Genomic DNA, 26816 nt, shown 5'->3' on the forward strand with positions numbered 1-26816 from the left:
TTCATACAAGTTACTTACACATGTTTTTAATTTTAATTTATTGAATAATAAAATGTTTTTACTTAAATACAATAGTATAATATTCAGTTTTAATTCATCAACCATGTAACAACTACAGCGTGTACTTCAAAACACCCATGAAGTCTTCCCCTCTTATTAAGTTAGAGTGCCGCTTTACTGCGCACAGCCTCCACCAGCCATCCACAACAGCCAGTACATCAGAACAAAGACACCACCTTCCCCCGCCTACCCAACAGCCACCAAGCTGACTACCACTGCCAGGCAAGTGTGTTCCTTTCCTTTTTTAGGCCATGTGCGCACTGGGAAATGGAATTTTCTTGAGAAAATTCCGCATGCTCTCAAAGATTACTGCACCCGCGGTAAAAAACCGCGGGAAACCGCACCCGAAAACCGCATGCGGTTTGCCGCGGTTTGCTGCGGTTTTACCGCGGTATTATTCGCGGTATTGCTGCGGTTTTGCCGCGTGCGGGTTGGGATGTGCTTTATTGCATTCAATGCAATAAAGCACATTGAAAAAAAAAAAAAAAGTCATTTAATTCTGAGATAGTAGATAGACAGAAGAATAGATAGAGGGATAGATAGATAGACAGACAGAGGGATAGATAGATAGATGACAGATCGCTGCATTTCCCACGGTCGGCAGTGAGTTCACATTACCGGCCGTGGGAAATGACCGGTAATTACCTCTGCTGTCTGCTGCTTTCATTCAGCGCTGTGTCTGTGACAGTCGCGGCTGGATGTAAGCAGCGCAGGACCTGTGGATTACGCCGGAGCGGTGGATTACGCCGGAGCTTTGGTGCAGGAGGGGTTAATAAAATGGTGAACGAGGCTTGTTTGTTTTATTTAAAATAAAGGATTTTTCGGTGTCTGTGTTTTTTTCATTTTACTTATGGGTTGATCATGTCAGCTGTCACATAGACGCTGCCATGATCAAGCCTGGAGTTAATGGCGGTGGTCCCCCACCAACATTAACCCCTTGTATTACCTTGCTGCCACTGCTACACGGCGGCAAGAAGAGCCGAGGACACGCCGGTGCTGCCGCATAATGTATGCGACAGTGCCGGGGCAGCTGCGGCTGATATTCTCGGCTGCGGGAGGGGGAGTGAGGCGGGGGACATTAACCCTGCCCCTCTCCCTCCCCAGTCTGAGAATACCGGGCCGCCGCTATGTGCTCACCTCGGCTGGACGGTAAATATGCAGCGGAGCCCACGTTCTTTGTTTTCTATATTTCCGTTTTATTTCTATGTGTGTTCTATGTGTCTGTGTCTGTGTTCTATGTCTGTGATGTGTCTGTGTCTGTGAGCTTTGTGTGTGTTTACTCTCTGCACAGCTTCCTCTTCCTGTAATGACATCACTTCCCTGCAAAACCGCAGACAAGCGATGTACATTACCGGAGGTAAACCGCGAAATACCGCAGGGAATAACGCAGGAAAACGCAGTGAACCGCACAGAATTTGCTGCCTGCGTTATTCCCTGCGGGATTTCATGATTAACATTGGAGTCAATGGAGTGAAATTCCGCAGCGATGTGCGGAAAAGAAGTGACATGCACTTGTTTTTGCTGCGGGATTCCCGCAGCAAAACATGCAGCTGTCAAATTCCGCCTAGTGCGCACAGGATTTTTTTTCTCCATAGGATTTGCTGGTGATTCACTGCAGAGATGTTATGAACATTTTCTGCAGCGAAACATGCAGCAAATCCGCGGAAAATCCGCGGCAAAATCCGGTAAGTGCGCACATAGCCTAAGTCCTGCTCAGTCATCCAGAGTGCTAAGGACCTTACCAGTGTTTAAGTTTAGGCTAATCATGTTATAAGTTTGTATCTCACAGCATGTTAACCTCTCCTGGCCACCCTCTCTATCTGACTACTACTCTTTTGAGGGCACTTTTGCACCACATTGCAGCTTCACTTCATGTATCTACTCCAATTTATTCACCTGTTACTAACAGCAACACCCATCTATCCATCTTTCTGTCCTAGATACATCAACCTGTATAATCAGAGCATCCCCTATCCAGGAACCAAAAGGCATGTCCCCATTTTTTGTTTCCATATTAACCAGCCTCCAATAGGCTATTTATCATGTCATCTTACATCCCTCCTTTCTCTCCTCCAGTCATTCTGCACCTCTTGGCCATCTGTATAATGATTTTAAGCAAGACCATAACTACCTCAAGGACCGGCAGGTATTGTCTAACATTCCCTCTAAACTTACTTGTTTTGAAATCAGCTTTGTCTCCTTCTTTCCATTTTTGAGCACCAGAATTCCTTCTCCATAAGTGCACAGTATGCCCTACAGGTACTGAAGCATTCTTTCTGCTATTTTGCAGTAGCACCTCTTTCAGACTTTTTTTTGGGGAGTTAATAAAGTCTCCACTTGCTCACATTGTACTAAATGTAAAATTTTTCCATCGGCCCAAGAACATCACTTCAATTCACTAGATCACGTCTTGACTGAGAAAAGAATAGAAGGAATTCATTAATTTCCATTAATTTCTAACCAATCTAATTACACCAAAATAATCCATTACAGGTCATGCAAAGGGGTCAACGTATAGTGCAAGAGGAAGCCTATGGAGTCGGTGTTTGTGGAAAAAAAAATGTGCATGATGGAATTTTTTCGATAGTTTTACTGAGTTCAGCGATTGAAAATATCTAAGAGTCAACTCTTACTTTTAAAACAATTTTACCCTTGTAGTTCTGTGTAATCAGGATCAAAGAGAATAGTGTGCATTTTGGAATTTGCATTTAAATTACAGTACATTTTAATTTGATGCTGGGCTGAACTTCAATCCAAGTCCAGTCCTAATGTTCAAGTCAAATCAACTTGTATTATTATTATTATTTATTTATTTTTAGAGGTCCATTGATTCCATGGTGCGGTACATGTGAAAAGGGGTTTACATATAAAGTACAAAAAAAAAGAGAATTAATTAAACAACAACTAAAGACCGAGACACGAGGGGGGGACCCTGGTGTCGTGGTTTTACAGTCATACAGGGTAAAGGTAAAGGAGTCAGTAAATTAGTGGGGTTGCATCAGCTCTGGTGGTAGCGGGATCATTGCAAGATATAAGGTTTCTTGAATAGATGGATTTTCAAGTTCCATCTGAAAGTCCTAAATGTGTTTAGATATGATCAGATGTGTCGGATCATGGAATTCTAAAGGATGGGGAACATTAACGAGAAGTCTTGGAGATGATTGAGTGAGGAACATACAAGTGTGAAGAAGAGAGGAAGGTCTTGAAAGGACTGGAGATTACATGTGGGAAGATATTGGGAGATTTGTCTGGCGATATATAGAGGAGACAGTTATGAATTGGTTTGCAGTTTGAACTGGATTCATTAGGGAATTGGAATTCAATAAAGGGATTTGCAGGGAGAAGCAGGACTAAATCTAGCATCCAACTATAATGCTTTATTGCCTTCCCTAGTTGCAATAGTACATCACTTCTATGCAACATTTTTACCCAGTGGGACGTAATAGACATTTCCTATCCCTGACCATAATTGCTGCTCCCCATATCTATAGTGCAGTGCTCTTTTGAGTGCTCAATGCATAGTCAAAAGATTGAAACATGTTCTCATACTTGTGAGAGGACAGAGCGTGGTGCACCCCTTACTTTGAGAAATAATGGTACTGGATATCTTTCATCACTCCATGATTTCTTGGAAAGCAGTGGAATCCACTAAGTGGTATAGCAGGGATTTCACCACAAGCAACTTGACAAGGTGGGAGTTGAGTTGGCACACAAGCAGATAACTGAGAGCATGCATCCAGTGATAGATATTTATTGTGTAGTGGAGGAGGAGTAGTATTTGGAGTATGACTAGAAGTAGTTGTGGATGATAATAATGACATTGACCAGGTTCCAGTTAAGGATGTAGAGTGCAAAAAACAAAGTCACAGTTACAGTAACTTGAAATTGTTTTTTTGTACCCTGTGAGCTTTTCCACTTTTTTCACTTTACACCCACAAACAGAAATGTATTTTATTGGGATTTTGTGATATAACAACACAAAGTAGTAAATAAGTGTGAAGTGTAAAAGAAATGATACATGGTTTTCTAAATATTTTAAAAATATAAATCTGAAATTGTGACATGCATTTGTATTCATCCCCCTGTAATCTGATGCCCTAAAAATAAATAAAATCTTGAGTGACCAACTGCCTTCAGAAGTTATATAATCTGTAAATTGAGTCCACCTGTGTGTATGTTATTTTCACTATAAGTAAAACAGTTCTGTGAAGGCCTTAAAGATTTGTTTTAGAGCATCATGAAAACCAAGGAACATACCAGACAGGTCAGGGATAAAGTTGTATAGAAGAGTAATGCAGGGTTAGGTTATCAAAAATAGCCTAAGTTCTGAAAATTTCATGGAGCACTGTTCAAACCATCATCCAAAAGTGGAAGGAGTATGGCACAACTGCAAACTTACCAAGAGATCAACGTCCACTCCATACTGAAATCCCAAGCAAGGAGAACACTAATTAGAGAAGCAACCAAGAGGCCCATTGTTATTCTGGAGGCACTGCAGAGATCTATAGCTCAAGTGGGAGAATCTGACCACTGAACACAAATCTGACATTTCTGGAAGAATGGCAAGAAGAAAGACATTTTTTAAAAAAAATAAACGAAAAAATAAACCCCAAAACATATAGCAGTTTAACAGCAGTTTGTAAAAATCCATTTGGGGACTAAGTCAACATGTCGAAGAAGGTGCTTTGGTTAGATGAGACCAAAGTAGGAATTGGCCAAATGCAAATGCTTTGTGTGATAGAAAAATAACACTGTAGATCCCCCTTAAAACAACATCCCCATCTTCAAACATGAGATGGCAGCATCATGCTGTCGGGGCGCATTTCTTCAGGAGGGAGAAGTAAACTGGTCAGACTTGATTTGAAGATGGATGGAGCTAAATACAGAGCAATCCTTGAGGAAAACCTGTTACAGGTTGGAAAAGGCTTAAGACCGGACAAAGGTTTATCTTCCAGCAGGACAAAGCGGATCAAAGCATATTCATATGTTTGAGCGGTCCAGTGACAGTCCAGACCTAAATCACATTGAGCATCTGTGGAAAGACTTGAAAACTGCTATTCACATATGCTCTCCATCCGCAAATGCACATCACAGTTTTCAGGTTTATATATACTGCTCAAAAACATAAAGGGAACACTAAAATACCATTGTGTGGTTTAAGTGTTCCCTTTATTTTTTTGACCAGTATATTTAAAATATTCAGAAAACCATGTCTCATTTCCTTTACACTTCATGAACACTTGCTGCTTTGTGTTGGTATATAAAATAAAATCTCAATTAAATAAATTTAAGTTTGTGGGAGTAGCATGAAAAAATATGGAAAAATTCACAGGGTCTGTATATTTTTATGGCACTGTATACAGTTAGGTCCAGAAATATTTGGACAGTGACACAATTTTCGCGAGTTGGGCTCTGCATGCCACCACATTGGATTTGAAATGAACCTCTACAACAGAATTCAAGTGCAGATTGTAACGTTTAATTTGAAGGTTTGAACAAAAATATCTGATAGAAATTGTAGGAATTGTACACATTTCTTTACAAACACTCCACATTTTAGGAGGTCAAAAGTAATTGGACAAATAAACCAAACCCAAACAAAATATTTGTATTTTCAATATTTTGTTGCGAATCCTTTGGAGGCAATCACTGCCTTAAGACTGGAACCCATGGACATCACCAAACGCTGGGTTTCCTCCTTCTTAATGCTTTGCCAGGCCTTTACAGCCGCAGCCTTCAGGTCTTGCTTGTTTGTGGGTCTTTCCGTCTTAAGTCTGGATTTGAGCAAGTGAAATGCATGCTCAATTAGGTTAAGATCTGGTGATTGACTTGGCCATTGCAGAATGTTCCACTTTTTTGCACTCATGAACTCCTGGGTAGCTTTGGCTGTATGCTTGGGGTCATTGTCCATCTGTACTATGAAGCGCCGTCCGATCAACTTTGCGGCATTTGGCTGAATCTGGGCTGAAAGTATATCCCGGTACACTTCAGAATTCATCCGGCTACTCTTGTCTGCTGTTATGTCATCAATAAACACAAGTGACCCAGTGCCATTGAAAGCCATGCATGCCCATGCCATCACGTTGCCTCCACCATGTTTTACAGAGGATGTGGTGTGCCTTGGATCATGTGCCGTTCCCTTTCTTCTCCAAACTTTTTTCTTCCCATCATTCTGGTACAGGTTGATCTTTGTCTCATCTGTCCATAGAATACTTTTCCAGAACTGAGCTGGCTTCATGAGGTGTTTTTCAGGAAATTTAACTCTGGCCTGTCTATTTTTGGAATTGATGAATGGTTTGCATCTAGATGTGAACCCTTTGTATTTACTTTCATGGAGTCTTCTCTTTACTGTTGACTTAGAGACAGATACACCTACTTCACTGAGAGTGTTCTGGACTTCAGTTGATGTTGTGAACGGGTTCTTCTTCACCAAAGAAAGTATGCGGCGATCATCCACCACTGTTGTCATCCGTGGACGCCCAGGCCTTTTTGAGTTCCCAAGCTCACCAGTCAATTCCTTTTTTCTCAGAATGTACCCGACTGTTGATTTTGCTACTCCAAGCATGTCTGCTATCTCTCTGATGGATTTTTTCTTTTTTTTCAGCCTCAGGATGTTCTGCTTCACCTCAATTGAGAGTTCCTTAGACCGCATGTTGTCTGGTCACAGCAACAGCTTCCAAATGCAAAACCACACATCTGTAATCAACCCCAGACCTTTTAACTACTTCATTGATTACAGGTTAACGAGGGAGACGCCTTCAGAGTTAATTGCAGCCCTTAGAGTCCCTTTTCCAATTACTTTTGGTCCCTTTAAAAAGAGGAGGCTATGCATTACAGAGCTATGATTCCTAAACCCTTTCTCCGATTTGGATGTGAAAACTCTCATATTGCAGCTGGGAGTGTGCACTTTCAGCCCATATTATATATATAATTGTATTTCTGAACATGTTTTTGTAAACAGCTAAAATAACAAAACTTGTGTCACTGTCCAAATATTTCTGGACCTAACTGTATGTCTAGATTTTTTTTTACTTTTTTTTGGCTATTTTTTAAAACACTTTTTCCCTCTTCCCAAAATTGATGTAACAAGAATGCTAGTTAGGTAAGTATAGATACAGAACCAAATACAGCAACAGATCGCTGCATTTTTGTGGTGTTTGTGGGTGTCAAACTGACTAGTAAAACAATAGATGGTAAGAACATACATGCTTAGCTAAAGATCTGGATTTATGTACATTTTTAGTTATATTTTTTAAAAGAATTATCCCCCTTTTCCAAAAAGAACAAGTAACAAGAAATGTAAGTTAGGAGAGTGTATATCCAAAAAGACAGCAACTTGAAATACAACAAAAATGCCAAAACTTTTTTTTAAAAATCATTTAAGTGCCTTACTGGAGGGAAATTTCTCGTGTATCTGTTGCGGGCGGGGGCCGCAGCTACTGCAGGGGCTGCTTGGACCCGGGCTCATTACTGCGGCTCGAGTGGTGACCGGACCCGGGCTCGCACGGCCGACCGCCCGCACAACCGTAGGAAGGAAGTATTTACAGGGGATTGTTTTGTCGGTGACGCCACCCGTGGGTTGCAGTGAGAGTTGGTAGCACCGCCGCTGCCTGGTGATAGGGCACCCCGGGATGATGGAGCGGGGCAGCAAGGTGGGATCCCCTCCACGGGTAGGGGAGTTGTAGTCCCAGGGCCTAGGTACACGGAAGTGATGTCTGCTGGAAATGGCGTGCCGGGTTCAACCGGGGATCAATGGTGTACTCATAGTTCAAAGAATCACACACAAGTCCAGTGGTAAACCATGTTACCAGTGACCGGTCGCCTTTGGCAGGTGTATTCGGGTCCCACACCCGGGTGTAGCAAACAGGGGTCCCTTCCTCCTGCACTCGGTGTCTGTGTCTTCTCTGGGACAACTCCGCTTGGAACGGGGAAGTCCACTCCCGGTACTGTGTATGTTTGGGATTTCTGTGGATTCTGACAGACACCCTATCCCCCGCGTTGGGCTTCCGTTTTACACTCTGGACTTCTGTGGATCAAGGCATGAAACCTTGTCCTCGGCTGGTCAATTAACAAGGGGGCTTGCAACTGTCCTCGTCCTAGGGTCCAGGTACCCCGACTGTGCCCGGTCTCCGGACTGGATTCCCGCTGTCGGCACCAGTGGGCTACGACCCTGCCCCGGTCCACTGAAGGTCTCCCTCGACCGGATCTCTGTCGTCTATGGTCCTGCTTGCCGTCTGCCACCTAGTCTGGAAGTCTGGGGGCCCCAACCCCTGACTCCACTGCCCTTCCAAACTCCTCCACTGTCAACTGTCAACTTGGAACTCTCGTTTTCCCACCCCTGACACCTCAGGACCCCTAGATGGGCGCTCCCATCCGCCTGGTCCCACCACTGGTGTGTCCCTATTGTCATGAGGGGGTGACTAGGCTTTAATGGCTGTGTGTTGTACCTGGGTGTGGGTTTTTGTGTTGGAATCAAGGAGGGTGGACTACTTCTGTGACTACCTGGTTTTGCCAGGGCGTCACATATCACACGGAGGTACAAGCCACTACTCACACTTTACAGATTCATGAAGAGCCTATTCACCTATTCATGAGTCAGGAGCATCCAACTGTAGCTCGCCCCCTCATCAAGACCAACGTGAACAATGCAGATCTTTATGCATCAGGCTCATTGTGTTGGCTTGCTGCTTTCTAATTCATGAAGAATACAGAACAACATTTTAAGTTCAAATGTAGCAGTACATCCTGCCAGGTCAATTACACTATATCAATAATCAATCACACTGACACTGCTCCTGGCATAATACTTATCTATCTCTCCCCTACTAATTAAATCTCCGTGTTCACAGACTACTACTTTCTTGATAGAAAAAGATCCCCATCATCATGACTGTTCTCCTGGGATTTGAGACCGTCACAAAACTTGAGAAATAAAAAAATCCATAGATACTATGTAATTTTTTCAAAGTTACATATGGCTAATGGGCCTATAGGGGAAATATACTTAATAGGATTAACTACTTGCTGCTTACCAAGTCTACAGGCCCAGTCACACACAACGACTTTCCAGCGATCCCGAAAACGATGCTACCTGATAGGGATTGCTGGTAAGTCACTGGGAGGTCGCTGGTGAGATGTCACACAGTTAGACCTTACCAACGATGCAGGAACGATACAGGTCGCAGTAGCGACCTGTATAACGATCTCTGCTGTCATTGGGACCCTGTCACACAGTGTCAAACACAGCGATGTGTCCTGCCCAGCAGGACATCGCCTTTGAAGAAAATGGCCTGGACCATTTGGCAACGACTAGAGATCTCACAGCAGGGGCCTGATCGCTGGTAGATGTCACACATAACGAGATCGCTAACGGGATCGCTACTGCGTCACAGAAGCCGTGACTCAGCAGCGATCTCGCTAGCGATCTCGTTATGTGTGACGGTACCTTACAGCTTAGTATCTTCAATAGTCTTTCTTAGCAAAGGGTTCAAAAAAGTCTATGAATTCCTGCCCTGTCCTCCCCAGCACATTCCAAAAAGTATCAGCACCAACCAATCTCACACCATCTTCTCTGCAAGAGCACACTTCGAAGGTATAGCACAAGCCAGTCTGCCACATATCAAGACCTTTAATAACCCTTTCATTAAGGTTGTGTAGCACCCCACAGGGCAGGCGGTCAGCCTACTCATCACCGAGCCATTTTGGTTCGGGTCAGGCATTGTCATGGCGTGGCCTTGCCCAGTTCCATTGCACCGAGGAGTACAGTTAAATGGTGGGGAAAGCGGGGTATTGGGAAAAGTTTGTTGTGATGCCACCTGTGGTATGCAGCCAGGAGTAGCCGCCGCTGCAGAATTCCTCGCCGGGGCAGGTGTTATGGCAGCTGGGATGGTGTCGCTCCCCACAGGTTGAGTGGGCCCCGGGAGAATGGCAGGGTAAGCAGTCCTTTGGAGCGCCGGAGTGCAGGGTGATGGCAATCAAAGTCAGAGTTAATAGGTGCGGGTTCCAGGTCTTTACTTACTGATTCGATGCCGCACCCCGGGTACTGGTCTTTGCCGTGATGGTCTCCGGTTGATCCCTGGCAGGTCAGAGGTTAGGTCCGGTATGGCAGTCTGTGGGCCCTTCCTTGCTGCGCTCTGTAGTGTGGGTACCTATGGCTTGAAGCACTTAGAGTCCCTTCCGTACTAGGTAGAGTACTGTTTCCTATGCCAGTAGCGGGGATCCCCTTGAGTCTGACCCTGATCTAGGCCCCGGGAGTCCTATATCCCACCTGGCTCTGGAAACTTGGGTGGTCGAAAAAGCATGGAACCTCTCAGTTCAGCAGAATCTGGTGATGCAACGTGGAATTCCACCACCCTAGGGCACTGCACTCTGAACAGCGCCGGCCCCGGAGAAACGGGCTCGGTATACCCATCAGCAACCGTTAAAACTCCTATGTCCCACAGAATTCACCAATACCGGGCTCCTTTCCTCCCGGTGTCTCCAGCCTGCCCCTGGTCTGGCTGATTCTACCCGGAGAAACTCTGAAGCATGCTCTCCGGGTGACCGTGTTTTTATGAGTCCCAGACTGTTTTGAACTGAGTTCCTGTCAGTTCTGTATTTTCCCAGTGCTCCCCCTCCCTCCGGATAAATCACCAAGCTGGGATAGTTCCATTGTTATGGTGATCACCTTTATCCTAGTTAGTGGAAAGCACCTGCTGTATGTGTTATGCAAGGGAAACTGCTGACTCCTTCTCAGGACTGTGTGGTGTAAGTGAGACATACCAGACACCAATCTCCTCATACCCGGGATCAATACTGTACCTTAAATGAGACGCAGTACCCTGGGACAATATTGTAATAGCCAATGTTAAAATGACATACACGAAGAGAAGACTCCTAGGTCATCGACAGTAATGATTATACCTGTTAATCCTTTTCTGCTATCATTATTCTATGTTTTTATTGTTCTTAGATGTATACAATCTGAGGCATCTGACTTGTCTTTATTCAGGACTTTTCTTCAGTAAATCATGCGCTTCAGTGCGTTCATAGATATTTTTGTTTTTTACAGGTGAGTACACTTTATAGAGAAACAGGAATGGACTGTAGGATCGACTGAATACCAATATAGACTTTTGCCTGTGGAAGATATGCTTGAGAATCAAACATGTAGAGTAAAAAATCCACTGGAAGAAAATATTGATTTTCATGGAATTGTTTCCATGTAATCCTAAACGCAGTACATGTGTGTTTGCTTCTTTGCAGACTTGACAATAATTGCCTGCCTAGTACTCTTGATCAATAGCAGTTCATTGATCTGTTGTTAAGTTAACTAGCAAGTGAACTGAACGTATCATTGCAATTAGGTAACATATCAAGATAATACAGTGACAAGCAAAATGGTAACAATGTTTTCAACTTTTGACTTGCAGGCTCACCATCATTGATAGCTTACCATCCATTACAGCTTTGAGTGTGAAACTACCTTAATTTTATAGACAACTAGCTGTATTACCCAGTGCTGCCCAGGAAAGTAATTAACTTTTCTTAAGTATAACAAAATAAAATGCATTATCAAAAAATAATTTTGCACATAAAAGTCACAAACTAAACAAGTGTCACCACCGAAATCATATTAACTCACATATAAGCTGGCCTATACTAACAATGTCCTTCATTGCCTATAGCAACTAATCAGAGCTCCTTGATTGCTAACAAAATAGAAGCAGATCTGTAATTAGTTGCGAAAGACCACCTGATAAATATCCAGGGTAACTGTCAAAACAGTCAATATATTACTTCAAACATCCAGTTCCTGAACAATATCTGTTTGTGTCTCTTTCTCTGTGTGTGTGTGTGTGTGTGTGTGTGTCTTTCTATATATCTGTCTATTTCTGTCTGTGTGTCTGTGTGTGCTTGTGTCTCTTTTTGTGTGTCTCTTTCTGTGTGTGTCGGACTGTCTATGCGTCTCTTTCTCTGTCCATAATAGGAGTCTATCATAACAGATCCATTCCCAGCTCCATTGACTTTAATGTAAGCAGTTTTTTTGGCAAATAACTAGAAAGTGCAGGGTTAAATTTTCCCCTCAAAATATAGTTTGTCATTCACTTACTCAGATGAGGTGGCTTTGCAAAATGTTGTTATTGTAAATGCGACGGAGCAGATTCCTTTAGCGGACATACACACACACACACACACACACACACACACATGCACTCAGCTTTATATATTAGATAATCTTGGCTATCTTATACATAAATTTAATTTGCAGCTATCTAGCATATGATTAGTTATACAGATTTTTCTCATGTTAATGCATTGTTACTGTTGTGCTCCTAAAATCAAAATATTAATTTTAATTATTTTGTTAGTATTTTGTAAATCTAAATCTCTTTTGGCTTTGAACACTGCCTAAATCCTTCTGGGCATGCTCTTTATCAGATTCAAGCAAGTCTCTGATTCCAGGTCTCTTCTATATGGTCCCAATGTTGGTGCATACTGGTCGACTCACTTGGATATGTATACAGCGTTTTAGGGCACTTTGTTTAAATTTCACAATCAGTATGAAATATAAAAATAGAAATATTGAAAAATTCAACCTGGCTACTGTTTTTTTTACATTTTAGCTTCCTTTTGTTTCAGCAAATAACAAATGTACATAACCGCAATGCTCAGATCCCAACCCTATCCTTTGTTCTGAATAGTCTAATGAGCCAGTGCAATGGTGTTACGGGGTCTAGCGATGTAATTTGGGCTAGGTGTGCCTACACTGGCCCTAGGGCTAGGGGTGCCTTAGCTAACACTTATCCCAGAGATTAGAAAAAGTTTGAGCAGCAAAAGTGGATTTCATTGAAAGTACACAGGCAACAACTTCAATTAGTGAAAATATATAAGAAAAGACAGAAGTCTTTAAATTTGCCTAAATATATCCATACATCCCATGATCACAAAGATAAACAGGAAAAAGCTCTATAATGAACATAGAAATGTATTTGAACATAGAGTACAGGGGATATAAAAGTACAGAAAAATATATCATGACCAGGAAAATGACACAAAAAGGTGAAAAAAAACCCATGTGGGGCCACATGCCAAGGCAACGTATATACTTGCTCCCTGATAAACTGCTGAGTGAAAAAAAATCACATATACAGGTAAGAAAGCCGTTTGCAGCAAAGCACCTTACAACATACACTGAACAAAGTCAGAGGGCTGCATGCTGCAAGACAGTAAAGCATGGGGACCCTGATGAAGTCACACGAAACACGTGTTGGGACTTGTCCCCATGTGTGTCCACATGCAAGGTGTTTTATCCTGGTAAGCTCCCTCACGTTAAGTGTAGTGCTGTGATGATACTCGATACTCATGCTTTACTGTCTTACCAGAGGTCACCAGATCGAGCCACAACAAATACTCAGTCAATTTTTTTAAAAAACAAATGGGTCATTTTCTGATGATAGCTTCCCATTAAGGTAATTTGTAGTAACACATTCAGAAGTGGAGCTGCCATTGTTAACTTTATCGGTGTGCACAGCGTGCCCATACAGTTGAGCTCTACGGTAGTGCAATCTCCCTGCACTACTGCTCTCTGTTCTGTAGATCACAAGTTTGTCTAAGTCTGTGGTCTACAGAACAGCAGGTTGATGGCATCATCGCACACACAGGACATCAGAGTCCCAATGCAGCAACATCATCGTGCTGTGCCGAGACAGCACAATGATCCTTCTGCACTTTGCGGGGTGAACTTATCAAGAACCTGGATCCTGGATTATGTGAGTATATGATGTTTTTTATTTTTACTGAAACATATGGTGGGTCTGTGGGGGCATCATAAAGTATGGGGATCCTCATACAGTGTGGGGGCTACTGTGGGGGACCCCCACATACATTGTAGGGAGTACTGTGGGGGGTACCTCATACAATGTAGGGAGTACTGTGGGGGCCCTCATACAATTTAATGTGTAGTATGGGAGACCAGTATATAGCATGGGGGTTACTGTGGGGGCCATTATACAAAAAGGAAGCTAATGCAAGGGCCATTATACAGCATGGGAGCTAATTAGGGGGGCATTATACAGTGTGGGAGCTAATGCAGAGGTCATTATACAGTTTGGAACCTACCTAGAGGCCATCATACGATATGGGGACAACTGTGGGGGCCATTATACAGTATGGGAGAAACTGTGGGGACCATTATACAGTTTTAGGCCTCCTGTGGATGTCTTTATACAGTGAAGGAGTTAAAGTGTGTGGGTCCATAATATAATGAGGAGATTACTTTGAAAGCCATTATACAGTGTGGGAGCAAACGTGAGCACCATTATACAGTTTAGGGGCTACTTAGGGGACCTCATAAAGTGTGTGGACTACTGTGAGGACCATTATACAGTATGGGGGCAACAGGGGTCCATGGTTATTGGTAGACATGAGTGAGTCTGAGGTTCCATTGTTGGAGTTTGGGTTCAGAAACCGACTTTTAAAAAAAAACAACTTCAGGTTCGAAGTTTGAGTGAGTTACGAGTGCAAATCACTCAAGCGAGCAGCGTTGTACTTGGGTCAGAATGATGCTCAACCGTGTGCAAGCCGCTTGCAGTGCTTGAATGACTCATGTTTGGTGTAAAATCAGCATGATCAGTTGCAGTGTGCACACACATACAAAAAAAAAAATATTTATTTATTTTAAAAACTCTGCCCACCCTCCCCAGGAAGTGTTCTGCTTATGGCTAACAGCATGTGGGTGGAGCCAAGAAATGCCCAATTACTGACTTCCATTGAGCTTCGGATCAAGTCAGGGTCAAAAAACGAACTTTTTTAAAGCTCAAATTTATCTGGAGAACCACACTTCCAAAGGTTTGCTCATCTCTAGTTATTGTGCCTTTCCCAACCTAAAAATGTCAGTTGCAGCCACCCCAGGAGTGGCACATCACATTTCCTGGACTACGTCGGACCAGTATTTTTTTTTCATTTTTGTTTTTTAAATAAATTGATGAACCAGGGAAAGACTTGGGGAGTGTTTAGAGTATTTATTAAAATAAACTATTTTTGTGTGTTTTTTTTCTTTTTACTTACTGAGTTCATAATGAGGGTGTATGACACCTGCCTCTTCATTACTAACACCAGAGCTTGATGCTAGCTATTACTACACAGCTGACATCAACCCTATGAACCATTACCTCGATTGCTAACTCTCCGGGGCAATTGGGAAGAGCCTAGGCAAAGCGCCAATTGCATCTAATGTGATGTGCCACTTATGGAGTGGGAAGGGCCCAATAGCTGTGGACCTTTCCAGCCTAATAATATTAGCTTATAGCTTTACCGGTGCTGGTTGCAAAAATTGGGGACACCCCGCATTCTTTTTTTTTTTCATTTATTAATTTATTTATTTAATCATAAAAATCTGTCCAATAAGCTCCACAGGTTGCAATTTTATTATATGTCTGGGAGTTGTGCAATTATACCTATATCTCTGTTTATGTGTCTGTAAGTCTATATGTCTCTGTTATTGTGTGCTCCCGAGTCTAAAAATAGCAGCCCACAGCCACCTCAGAATTGGCGCATCAATTAGCTGCGCCAATTCTGGCTCTTTGCCAGGCTCATCCTGATTGCCCTGGTGATGTGGTAATCGGGGTAATATAAGGGGTTAATGACAGCTGTGATTTGTCAAAAATGACAGCTGTCATCACGCCAAAAGTTAGTAATGGGGAGGGGTCTATGAGACCCTCCATTACTAATTGTATAAGTAAAAAAGAAATAAACACAAAACACAGAGAAAAATCCTGTATTTAAATAAAATAAAATAAAAATAAAAAACACCCTCTTTCTAAAATTTATTAACCCCCAAACACCCCTTCAGAGCTCACATAATCCACACGATGTCTCACGACGATACCGGCTCTGCTATATCTGAGATAGCACTGTGCGGTTACATTAGAAAATGTGACAGCTCACCGCGGAATCAGGGACACACTTATTGAACTCAGTGACCTCCCCTCAAGTGAAGTCATGGAACCCTGTTGTGAATGTCAGTTATGCTTTGGCTGCTGTGAGGCTCCCTCTTGTGGCCAGGAATGGTTTGGACATAGACCAGGTGTGTGTCTGCTTCATTCTGCTCCACACCACATCTACCCCAGATAAGTGCTTTGCTCTTTATTTGTTGTTTGGTTCTTTTACTCTTATCTGAGTTTGTCATTTGCTGTGGTTGTTTTCAGTTTATTTGCATGCAGGGATTTTCCCTCTCAGTTGCTTAGCTGGGAAACTCCCTGCAGTTTTGTTTGGAGTATAGCTCCTATATGTCCATGTGTTTGTGGCTTTTTGAATTTGTAATGATTCTTGTTTTCTGTTCATTGGTATGACAAGAGCGCCTGGTATAGGACGGAGTGCAGATCGTGCGATCTGAGGGCCTTTTTGTACTATCAGGAATTTGGAATTTTGCAGGGTTTTTCTCTGGCCCCCATCAGCCCCTTTCCTGTCCTTTTCCTATTTTAGTCAGTGGGGGCCTCACCTTTTGCTAATCCTATCATCTATCTGTGTATTGTGTTTTCCTATATCGCCGCAGTCTTTGAATGTAGGGGGCTTGCTATTCTTTGTCTATTTTCTGAGGCAGAGAGTTATTCATCTTTCCTTCCTTTAGGATAGCTAGTTCTCCGGCTGGGTTCGCGGTGCACAGGATGTTAGTTCACCCCTCAGCTACTTCTAGTGTTGATGGTTAGTAAGGGGATGGCGGCCATATTAGTTGCCAATGCTCTTGTCACCTTTTACCAATGAGTTATGGTGGTCTTCCATGGTTCCGGATCATAACAGAACCCAATGTCATATTACTGGAATAGGCAATGTGTGAACATTGAGTATTTGGGTGCAGACATTTCTGCACCAATTCTGCATCTCCTGGCAAATAACTGCACCGAACGTGCATTTGTTTTTGGTACAGATTCGGTTTACTTTTTGCAAGGAAATGCAGATTTGGTGCAGAAATGTCTGCAACCAAATACTCAATATGCACACATTGCCTAATCTGGCAATCCAGCAGCGGGTTCAACTGAGTTCACTGTGAACGCCAGTGACCTGACTGCCGGATTGCGTGATATGGTGCCACAGCAATCCAACAATCAAGCAGTCAAGTCACTAAAGGTCACAAAAGGTCACACTGGGGTACCTCATAGCTCTCAGTGAAAGTGTGGTCATGTCCCACAATCCGACAGTCTGGTAATCCGGCAGCAGGTTCCACTTTCACTGAGAAATGTGGGTTTCACTTTTACTTAGGGCAACAGGGAGCCCCCAGTGTGAACTCCAATGACCTGATTGACGTCACCGCTTCTCACCACCGGGTCCTCCTGTTGCCGTCAGTGTTTCCCGGAGTCTGCAATGATTGGTTATATTATTGGTCACTGCAGACTCTGGATGTACCATAGATGGGATTGTCATGGGACTTTGTGTCAGAATTGCGGGGATGTTTTAGGGGTTAATAAATTGGTGAAAAAAGGTGTTTTTGTTTATTTAAAAGGATTTTTGTGTTTGTGTTGTTTTTTTTTCTTTTTACTTACAGGGTTAGAAATGGGGGGGTCTCATAGATACCTTCCCATAACTAACCTTGGGTGTGATGACAGCTGTGATTTTTTTGTCATTAACTTCTTTTATTACCCTGATTGTCACCGCACCATGGCAATCGGAATGAGCCTGGTAACGAGCTGCAATTTTTGCATCTAATGGATGAGACAATTCTAGGTGGCTGCAGGCTGCTATTTTTAGGTTGGTGGTGTCCAATAACCATGTGCCTCCCCAGCCTGAGAATAACAGTCCCCAGCTGTCTGTTTAATCTTGGCTGGGTATCAAAATTGGGGGGACATGCACAACATTTTTTTTACATTTATTTAAATAATTTTTAAAAAAGCCACATCGGGTCACTCTTATCTTGATACGCAGCCCAGATATCGCACACAGCTGGGAGCTGCAGCCTATAGCTGTCTGCTTTATCGGTGCTGGATATCTATGTACAGGGACCCTACACCATTTTTTTTATTTATTTATCTAGCTTTACACTTCATTAGGGGACCCAGACTGCTACTATGAGGGCAGCGTGTGTTGATTTTAATTCACTATCTTTTGTGTATGTCCTTTCTAGTCACGCATAAAAATAATAAAAATATTTTTGTATATTTGCAAAATATTATTGTGCATTTTGCCTTTATTAATGGTCTATTTAAAATTGAGACTGAGTCAAATTCTTCTATTTGCTACTATGAGGGCAGCCAATCAGAGACACTGGCAGGCCGGCAATCTGACTGCAGCCAATCACAGATGCCGGCAAAGGGTGAGCATTGGGGGAAGCAATGTATATGTACAGTCATATGAAAAAGTTTGGGCACCCCTATTAATGTTAACCATTTTTCTTTATAACAATTTGGGGTTTTTCAACAGCTATTTCAGTTTCATATATCTAATAACTGATGGACTCAGTAATATTTAAGGATTGAAATGAGGTTTATTGTACTAACAGAAAATGTGCAATCCGCATTTAAACAAAATTTGACCGGTGCAAAAGTATGGGCACCCTTATCAATTTCTTGATTTGAACACTCCTAACTACTTTTTACTGACTTACTAAAGCACTAAATTGGTTTTGTAACCTCATTGAGCTTTGAACTTCATAGGCAGGTGTATCCAATCATGAGAAAAGGTATTTAAGGTGGCCACTTGCAAGTTGTTCTCCTATTTGAATCTCCTATGAAGAGTAGCATCATGAGCTCCTCAAAACAACTATCACATGATCTGAAAACAAAGATTATTCAACATAGTTGTTCAGGGGAAGGATACAAAAAGTTGTCTCAGAGATTTAAACTGTCAGTTTCCACTGTGAGGAACATAGTAAGGAAATGGAAGAACACAGGTACAGTTGTTGTTAAGCCCAGAAGTGGCAGGCCAAGAAAAATATCAGAAAGGCAGAGAAGAGGAATGGTGAGAACAGTCAAGGACAATCCACAGACCACCTCCAAAGACCTGCAGCATCATCTTGCTGCAGATGGTGTCAATGTGCATTGGTCAACAACACAGCGCACTTTGCACAAGGAGAAACTGTATGGGAGAGTGATGCGAAAGAAGCCATTTCTGCAAGCACGCTACAAACAGAGTCGCCTGAGGTATGCAAAAGCACACTTGGGCAAGCCAGTTACATTTTGGGAGAAGGTCCTGTGGACTGATGAAACAAAGATTGAGTTGTTTGGTCATACAAAAAGGTGTTATGCATGGAGGCAAAAAAACACGGCATTCCAAGAAAAGCACTTGCTACCCACAGTAAAATTTGGTGGAGGTTCCATCATGCTTTGTGGCTGTGTGGCCAATGCCGGCATCGGGAATCTTGTTAAAGTTGAGGGTCGCATGGATTCAACTCAGTATCAGCAGATTCTTGACAATAATGTGCAAGAATCAGTGACGAAGTTGAAGTTACTCAGGGGATGGATATTTCAGCAAGACAATGATCCAAAACACCGCTACAAATCTACTCAGGCATTCATGCAGAGGAACAATTACAATGTTCTGGAATGGCCATCCCAGTCCCCAGACCTGAATATCATTGAACATGTGTGGGATGATTTGAAGCGTGCTGTCCATGCTCGGCGACCATCAAACTTAACTAAACTGGAATTGTTTTGTAAACAGGAATGGTCAAATATACCTTCATCCAGGATCCAGGAACTCATTAAAAGCTACAGGAAGAGACTAGAGGCTGTTATTTTTGCAAAAGGAGGATCTACAAAATATTAATGTCACTTTTATGTTGAGGTGCCCATACTTTTGCACCGGTCAAATTTTGTTTAAATACGGATTGCACATTTTCTGTTAGTACAATAAACCTCATTTCAATCCAGAAATATTACTGAGTCCATCAGTTATTAGATATATGAAACTGAAATAGCTGTTGCAAAAACAAAAATTGTTATAAAGAAAAAAGGTTAACATTAATAGGGGTGCCCAAACTTTTTCATATGACTGTATGTGAGCTAATGAGCGGATTCAGAAGTAGCGGATCCAGCAGTGGGGAAACTGAGTAAGTCACTTTTTTTTTTACTTCACCTTCCAATCATAGTAATGCTAGTAGCAAAATGGCTACGGCATTACTGTGATTGGAAGACAATCCCAGCATGTTTAATGGCTTAAAATCAGATGCCAAATATGCTGGGAGGAGTCTTGAAAATCATGAGGCGAGTATCAAAATAATCGATGAGTAACAGGTATTGTGAATACCTTAATATCTGTGCGAGTAACTAATAGTACCGAGTATAGTCACTCATCACTATACATCCCTTTTTTAACCAAAATATTGTAAACTAAGTTCGGTACTCTATGTTTTTTACATGTACTATTACTATTTACATACTACTAGCTATATACTGTATGTTCATTTTGTAGATTTTTCTTAGGTTTCACATCCTATAGCAGTTGGTGCCTATAGATTGTGTGCTCCAATGCCGAATCTCCAAAAGGGCCCCCAAAAATCATCTTTAATAGTATTATTCTACTCATATGGGCCAAAGCGACTTTTTGGGCATCCCTTGAACCTGGGTGCAACTGTAAAGGATGCTTTACATGCTGCGACATCATTACCGATTGCTAGCGATGTCGCGAGCGATAGCACCTGCCCCTGTCGTTCGTGCGACATGTGGTGATCACTACCGTAGCGAACAATATCGCTACGGCAGCGTCACATGCACATACCTGTTCAGCGACGTTGCTGTTGCTGCCGAACAATCCCTCCTCCCTCCTTCAAGGGGGAGGTGCGTTTGGCATCACAGCGAAGTCACAAAATGGCCGCCCAATAGAAGAGGAGGGGAGGAGATGAGCGGCCGGAACATGCCGCCCACCTCCTTCCTTCCTCCTTTCCGATGGACGCAGGTAGGATGATGTTTGTCGTTCCTGCGGAGTCACACATAGCGATGTGTGGTGCCGCAGGAACGACAAACAACCTGTGGATTGAAACATCAACGACATTATGATTTTGAGCGACGTGTCAACGATCAACAATTTTTGCCGTTTTTGCGATCCTTGATCGTCGCTCCTAGCTGTCACATGCTGCAATGTCGCTAACGATGCCAGATGTGCGTCACAAACACCGTGACCCCGACGATATATCGTTAGCGATGTCGCAGCGTGTAAAGCACCCTTAAAACTCCTGCACCCATTATAGTTACATCCCTTTCCCATGATAGCACAATTTCTCAATACAAAAGTAAATGAAAAGCGATTTCCTAATGTAACCTGCTTTAATGTAAAAAAAAAAATCTTATTTCATTTTGCCAGTGCATGTATGTAGGCAATCAGAGGTTTTACATCTTATGTTTTCTGATATATTAACTGATTTCCATCATGAGTTTAACAAAGCAATTGAAATGCATTCATTTTGTGCTTTTAGTGTTTGATTGGTTTCAGCTAAAACTGATAAAACAAGCATAACAATTATTTTTAAAGCTTTAGCTTATTCTTAAGTATCCCACAGAGACACATTAAAGTCACTACTGGAAAAAGATGTCTTCTTTTGATGGCTTTCTAAAAGGAATAATCTCTCTGCAGGGGTTTAGAAACCACTGGACACTACTATTTATTATTATTGCTGAAGATTATCACCACTATTCTGACTGTGGTTACTGTACAAAAGCTTTGTCAGAATATAAACTAGTGACGACTACTTACTGTTCAGTATCTGTGGACAAAAAAAGCCTTTATTGGATAATACAAGTATTCCTGACAAACACATACAAACATAGATAATGGAGCCCATACAGTATGTCGTGAATAATCACTTCTTGTACAACATGATTTGGTGGTATAAAAGCAGAATATTCTACAACTATGTTATCTACAACTCACTATGCCTACTACTCAAATATTATTCTTCCGAAGATCAGCCATGGAGAAATGAAATTGAATCTGTCACCAGGTTGTTGCAACCCTATCTGAAATATACGTCACTTGTCCAAAAACCATTAACCTCATACTTAGGTTTTACACCAGCAATAATTTCCAACCACCAAAAACTCAACGGGAAGGTGTTTTAACCTAAAACAATCAACTTTATTAATTCTCATAAAATTATCAACAATCAATTGATCAAGCAGAGATCTCAATTTCATCATCACACTAGACGTGGCAACATGCCCATATTGCCCCAGTGAATCTCCATAATGCCGAGAATGCACAATTATTCCTCCAGTACTCAAAGTTTTTTATATATAGAAACTATATGGTGTGCCCGTCCTCTGTCCCGACGCGCGTTTCCCACTTCTTCAGGGGACGTGTGTAGTGGGAAACGCGCGTCGGGACAGAGGACGGGCACACCATTCACTATCTATTGTCAGGTCAGTGTATCTACCCATTGCCGGAGTGACCTTACCTAATGGGGGGGGGAGTCCAGGTTCCGTGACTACACTGCCATTTTGCTGGTCGGCTGAATTGTCATGGTGCTATGTAGGTTTCACTGGGATATATGATATATGATTACGGGATTGCTGATTGAGCCCAGGCAGAAACTTTTGTAAACCAGTGTTTCTAAGAAACAGCAGAATGAGCATTTGGATATTTCCTTTGGATCTAAACCCCAATTATACCAGTACACCCACTATTTAGGGTAGAAATTTTAAATTGAAGTTTCTATATATAAAAAACTTTGAGTACTGGAGGAATAATTGTGCATTCTCGGCATTATGGAGATTCACTGGGGCAATATGGGCATGTTGCCACGTCTAGTGTGATGATGAAATTGAGATCTCTGCTTGATCAATTGATTGTTGATAATTTTATGAGAATTAATAAAGTTGATTGTTTTAGGTTAAAACACCTTCCCGTTGAGTTTTTGGTGGTTGGAAACCCTATCTGAAAGCAGCATAATGTAGGGGCAGAGACCCTGACATATCACTTACTGGGCTACTTCATAAATTCACTGTTATAGTACCTTGATAAAGTATTCATACCCTGTTAACTTTTCCACATTTTCTCATATTACTGTCAGGGGGTACCACCATGGGCAGGCTGAGTCGGGAGGCAGAGGGGCAATTGCTCTCCGGACTGCTCTCCCAGCTGTTGTAGAGGGCCATCCGCCTGCTTCATAATGTCATTATAACACACATGGCCTCACACACTGATTTGCACGCGGCCGTGTCTCCTGTGCTGTGATGTGGCCGGGCCAACACACTGACATATACAGACGCAGACAGTGGTGGCGGGTGGCCGCATAGTACAGGAGACACGGCTGCGTGCAGTTCACTGTGCGCTGCCATGTGTGTTATAATGATATGTTATAATAATGCACGCGCTACCTGCTGAAGAAGAGCATCAAACATGCGGCTACATTACAGGGGCTAGAAGAGGACCTGCCTGGGTAGTGGGCGTGACCGGCTTGGTTAGTGGGCATGGCCATGTTTCCTCCTATCCACTGTAATCACGCAGGCTCCCCCCCTGCGCCCCTCTCCCCCTCCCCCATTTGGGGGTCTTACCTCAGACCCCCGCTTCTATTATAAACAACTCCAGGACCACGTGGAGTTTCTTTCTGGTATCAGATGTGTTGATGAGGCCCCGCCCTTTCTGATCACATGGGTATGACGTCACTACAGGTCCTTTAGCCCACTGTGATTTACCATCAAACAAGTCTGTGGATTGTGTCTGTCTATGTGTATGATTCTTTGTATGTGAATGTTTTCAAATAGGTACTGTATATGCTTTCATATGACTATATCTGTATATGTGTATGTATTTGTAAACGGCTGTATGCTGTGTGTGTGTGTGTATATGCGGCTCTATGCTGTATATATGGTTGTACGCTGTGTGTGTGTATATGGCTGTACGCTGTGTGTATATGGCTGTATGCTGTGTGTGTATACCGCTGTGTGTGTGTGTGTTCATACCACTGTGTGTGTATGCTGTATGCTGTGTGTGTGTATACGGCTGTACGCTATGTGTGTGTATACGGCTGTGTGTGTGTATACGGCTGTATGCTGTGTGTGTGTATATGGCTGTATGCTGTGTGTGTGTGTATATGGCTGTACGCTGTGTGTGTATATGGCTGTACGCTTTGTGTGTGTATATGGCTGTATGCTGTGTGTGTGTGTACAGCTGTATGCTGTGTGTATACGGCTGTACGCTGTGTGTGTGTGCGTATATGGCTGTACGCTGTGTGTGTATACGGCTGTACGCTGTGTGTGTGTGTACACGGCTGTACGCTGTGTGTGTGTACGTCTGTATGCTGTGTGTGTGTACAGCTGTACGCTGTGTGTGTATGTACGGCTGTACGCTGTGTGTGTGTATACGGCTGTACGCTGTGTGAGTTTATACGGCTGTATCCAGTGTGTGTATGGCTGTACGCTGTGAGTGTACGGCTGTATGCTGTTGTCGCGGGCGGGGAGGGCGCTGCGCTCACCCACTGCTCGGGTCCGGCTGCTGCTGCTCGCTCGGTCGGCGGCTCGAGCGGTGGGCCAGATCCCGGGGACTCGAGCGGCGCTCCTTGCCCGTGAGTGAAAGGGGTGGTTTGGTGTAGGGGTATTGTCCGTGACGCCACCCACGGTTTGTGGTGAGGTTGGGACACCACCGCTGCTCTGTACGGGGATCCCGGGAGCGTTGACAGGGAGCAGCTGAGATGTTTCTCCCCTCCGTGGGTAGGGGGGTTTTTGGTGGTCCCGGGGCCTGGTGGTGGAGGTCGGAAGGTGGGATGTGGGGCCTGGCCGGGTGCAGGGTCATGGTGGTACTTACTCAGCCAGTAACGCACACGGAGTCTCCGGTAAAACAAACGGCTGGATGGACGAGTCCCACAGATGGCTGCGGCGGTCACTTCCGGTAGGTTGGCGGTAACTGTCTCTCCCTGCACCGGTGTTCTGTTCTCGGCCCCAATGGCTTTCCACTGATAGCCCGCTCCACATCGATATGTTGGCTAAGGGAGCCCTTCCTTTGCCCGCAGGCGCTTTCCCTGGGAGCTCCAGCTTTGGCGGTAGCGTTATCTCTCTCCCGGTTTGGACGGTTGCCTTCAGTCGGGTCTTTACTGCTGGGAAACCCCGGAGGTTCCCGTCGCTGACGGATTTGACGATTTTATGGTGACTCCAAGCCTGGTCGGGGTCCGTAGGCCCTGCCGGATGGTGCTGGCTTCTCTTCGCTCCACGGTTCGGTACCGGCGAGCCACCGCTCGTCCCCGGTCCTCACGGTTGTGCGTCAATCGGCCTCTCCTGCAGACGGTCACCACCGTCTGCCAACCTTGCTGTCAGGTGCCCGGGCCACGTACCCGGACACGGTCAGTTGGTTCCTCCACTACTACTTCCTCACTCTACGACTCCTCAAACCGTTCTCTCTTCCTTTTCCCGCCTCCAGGACTGTAAACTCCTCGGTGGGTGGAGCCAACCGCCTGGCCCCGCCCCACCTGGTGTGGACATCAGCCCCTGGAGGGAGGCAACAAGGATTTGTGTTTGACTTCGGTGTTCCTAACCGGGGTGTAGGGTGTGTTGTTGCAGTACCTGTGACGTCCTGGCTTGTCCAGGGCGCCACACTGTGTGTGTGTATACGGCTGACTGTGTGTATACGGCTGCACGCTGTGTGTGTATGGCTGTATGCTGTTTGTGTGTGTATACGGCTGTGTGTACGTGTCTGTGTATGTATGTGTATATGGCTGTACGCTGTGCATAGGTGTCTGTGTATATGTATGTGTATATGGCTGTAGGCTGTGTGTAGGTGTCTGTGCATGTATGTGTATATGGCTGTATGCTGTGTGTACGTGTATGTACGCTGTGTATAGATATCTGTGTATATGTATGTATATATGGCTGTATGCTGTGTGTGCACATCTATGCTGTGTGGGAGTACATGTCTCTGTATGTGTACATATCTGTGTACTGTATGCTTACATGTCCGTGTTTCTGGGGTGACTTATGTTTGTAAGATGCCTGTATGTAAGGCTGTATGTAAGGCTGCGTGCACACCATCATTGTTCACAGTGTTTTGGATTCAGAGTGTTTTTGCTGGATTGTACAGTATAAGAAATACTATGCCCACTGTGCATGTACAGCCCACAGCGAAAACTGACCTGTGATGCGGCTTCCTGAGCCCTGGCATGTCAGTTTATTGCTGTGCAGCCACAAGTGTCTCCACAGAGATAACAGAAAAGAGAGACCACAGTGTCCTGAACCCTGACTGTGGGCACAGCCTGCTCTTGTCCCTGCTTAGAGTACTCATGGCCCCACAGGAGAGGACATGCTGTGTCCAGAACACAGCATGTCCAGACCGTGGGCACGTAGCCTTATAGTGTATTGTGATGTATGTGTGGCACCCCAGGGTTGCCACAGTAACAACACAAAGGGTTAACTCCCCACACACAACACCAAGACCTCCTGGCCAGAAGGGGGAGACCAAGCTGCTTCCCTGTATATTCTGGTGGGGGGAGGAAATGGTCAGTAGTTTTTCAGTTTGGAAGTTCAGTGCAGAGCACTGAGGAGAAAGGATCTGCAGGTTGGAAGCTGGCTTTAGCTCACCTCAGGATCCACTGACCAATTCCAGGCCTAGCTGAGGGTCTGAGGAAAGGAGAAAGCGTACACAGAGGAACATTCCTGGGAGGCAGAGCATTGCTGAGATTATCCCAGTGGAGCACACAGAACGGATGCTGGATCCGAGACTGCAGGTTACATACTGCACAGTGAACACCAGAGAAGTGAGGATTCCACATTCTCTATCTGTACCACAGACACAAGCAACAAACGCAGAGTTCAGGAATATACTAGTAAGGACTCGAGTTGCCTGTCAGGTCGGTACCTAGGAGC

Source organism: Anomaloglossus baeobatrachus, chromosome 4 (genome assembly GCF_048569485.1).
Source record: "Anomaloglossus baeobatrachus isolate aAnoBae1 chromosome 4, aAnoBae1.hap1, whole genome shotgun sequence".
NCBI classification, from domain to species: Eukaryota; Metazoa; Chordata; class Amphibia; order Anura; family Aromobatidae; genus Anomaloglossus; species Anomaloglossus baeobatrachus.